This window comes from Carya illinoinensis, chromosome 4 (assembly GCF_018687715.1).
Source record: "Carya illinoinensis cultivar Pawnee chromosome 4, C.illinoinensisPawnee_v1, whole genome shotgun sequence".
Lineage (NCBI taxonomy): Eukaryota > Viridiplantae > Streptophyta > Magnoliopsida > Fagales > Juglandaceae > Carya > Carya illinoinensis.
This window is the reverse complement of record NC_056755.1, coordinates 31,642,341-31,645,085: the sequence shown is the minus strand read 5'-3', so window position 1 is coordinate 31,645,085 and position 2,745 is coordinate 31,642,341. Positions and strand designations below refer to the sequence as shown.

Genomic DNA, 2,745 nt, shown 5'->3' with positions numbered 1-2,745 from the left:
CCACTGGGCTTTAATACGAAACGAGGAAGGCGATCTTAATTATTATTATTATTTTAATTTTTGTAGCGATTATAGAATAATTAGCGACCATTAATGGCGCTGCAATTAGAAAAAAGTTTGCTCCAATAGTTGTGCTGACGTTGCAACAAATCCTAGAGCGCAAAAACACTGAAAAAGGTGATTATTCCCCCCCCCCCCCCAATTCTTGTTTTTCGCATCCCAACTCCCACTCCCATCCTGAGTCTCCTTCTTCGCCATTTTCCCATACTTGCCAAATCCACCCACCCCAGTTTCCTACACCACGTGATATACTCGAGAAGAAGGGTTTCTCTTTCCGTGAAATCGTGGCCCGTCGTTCCCAAGAGTGACCCAGAAGCCGGCATCTTCATCTCCATCTTGGGTTTCTGAGTGAATGTTTTGGGCATTCCAGTATCGGCAGGAATAAGAGACCATCAATTAGCTTGGTCTCTATTTCATGTGACGAAAGGTATCTCTCCCCCTTCATCCTCACTTGTTTCTTTCGGAAAATTGTGCATTTTGGGCTTCAAAACTAATGTTTTGCCCCACATTTTGTGAAAGCACTTTCCTTTGTGGACGTATGCTAAGAAAGATTATATTTCCATCATGAATGTCTTGCTACTGCTTCCCGATTGAAACCAGGTTGCTTTTCCCCCCTTTGAGAGTAAATATATGGTCCTATATACTTCGAGTAACTTGCCTTTCTTGATAAATATATCGTGGTTGTTTTGCTCAGCTACATATCAAAATACTATCAATTTTTAATATGAAATTGTATTTATTAACTGTCGGCCGCATATGGAAGCTACCCGAGGGTGAGATTGAGGTAGATAGTGTTAAGTTTATCATTTTAAAGTAGTTCATCAACAAGGCTAGCTACCTTTTTAATTTAAGTAGTATTATGGCCTATCAAACTGACAAAGTCTGAGTTAGGGGGGTTAGCTAGGGAGCTGTTCGTTTTGGTTAAAAAACTTGAATCCATAAATGTCCAAATACATGGTGACATATACATGCTTTAGCTATCCTCAATCTAATCTCAATCCATGCATGGTTATGTGTAAAAACAGAATTGAATTATGTTTTTGATTGTCTTGTTCAAAATTGTTAACCTATTTGATTTATGATCACATATCAATGAGGCCGCATTTTGTTTCCCTTCTTATATATACTTAAGGAATGTACAACTGGACAAGAATTTGTCTGCCCTTTACATTCTTTTATATATAAGCCAACACCAATTTCATAAATGAAATGTCCACCTGCATACATTCTCTTCGATAAGATCATGTAAACAATGTTATATGTGGTTAATGTTTTCACTTAACATTTGGTTTCATTTTCCACTGATCTCAAAATGCATGCCATTTGCAAGTCAAATTTATTTTATATAAAAAATTCTCTACTTCTAATTATTTGTGCTAATTGTGAAGAAGGTTTCTATACCTAAAGTTTGATAATGAGGATGTAACACCCACTAATTAGTTGTGCTAATTGTGAAGATTTGAAGCTAATGGAATTCCAACTCTCCTTAACCTATGATCAACACTTAAAAAGCATCGTTCAAAGCTTTCCATGTTGCAACAGAAATATTTTTTGGGAGGCAAGGGTGCCACACCCAATCAGACCAGTTAATTCTTGGAGCCGAGATTCGGATTCATTGCCATGCACTTTTTGCTGTAAACTTCCCATTATTTTCAGTAGTCCAAATTAAAATATCATCTCCCTCTCTACTCCTTCCCAAAACTTCCAACAACTCATCCGTTTAAAGGAAAGGGAATGCCTTTTATGTTTTCTGCTATATTCAAGTGTTGAGTTTTAGTTAGAAATCCCTAGTACTAGCTGAGCTATCCTTGTATTATGTTATAGTTGTCTTTGTCTACTCTAATGAAGCCCCTGGTTCTAGCTTAAATATGTTCAACAAAGCTTTACATTATTTAAACATCATTTTACCCTTTTCTTTTCAATTTTGATATTTGTTATGGATTATCCTTCCACTAAGTCTTATGTATAACTTTTTTTTCGCTTCGATTTCAGAAAATTTCACGCTTGCCCAAGTCCGTTTTGTGACTTCTGGATAGAGCTATTCTGGTACCAAGAAGAAAACTTTCTACTATTTTGAAAATTTTTATTTTAGTCCAAGAGTTCATGTTTTTTCACTTAATTACATATGTTTCATGGAGTAACTGAACCTATGCTTTATATTGGAATGCTTTTCTGTATGTTTGTTTGGCATGTGGAAGATCACTATTTGTACAGGTGCCTTCGCCATGGTATGCTTTGGTTGACATGTTGTTTCATTTTTATTAAGTGATGTAATTTGTTTAGAGACTGTTTGGTTGTTATGGAATTTAAATGGTCTATTCATTGTGTTCATGGTGTTTACAGCACAAATCCATCATCTTCAATGGAGTTGACAGTGGGGTATCATTTCAGTTATTTAGCTTTTGAAAAAAATGTCTATTATGGCTATTTATTGCCTTATCTTGAGTTTGAATTGTCAATTTTGGTCTCAATACCTCTTTCGATTGATTTCTTTCATTTATATAGAAGAAACTTACAGAGAGCATCGAGTGTTCAACATGATTCCAGAGCCTAATTGCTGCTGGTTTTACTGTACACATACATATTTACACGTTACATGTTTACACGTTAAGTCTATCTACTTCCAGCTTATTTATCTGCTATACTATCTAAATATAGAAAGTTACTACAAGTATCTGTGTAACC

The 2,745-nt window shown here is 35.6% G+C and overlaps 1 long non-coding RNA gene across 1 annotated transcript; it reads left to right on the top strand.

Annotated features, from left to right (window-relative positions):
• The first annotated feature begins 204 nt into the window (after positions 1-204).
• On the top strand, positions 205-2,389 carry LOC122308111. Its single transcript, XR_006241920.1, has 2 exons — positions 205-487; positions 2,053-2,389. It is a non-coding gene; the product is annotated as an uncharacterized LOC122308111 (long non-coding RNA).
• The last annotated feature ends 356 nt before the right edge of the window (positions 2,390-2,745 follow it).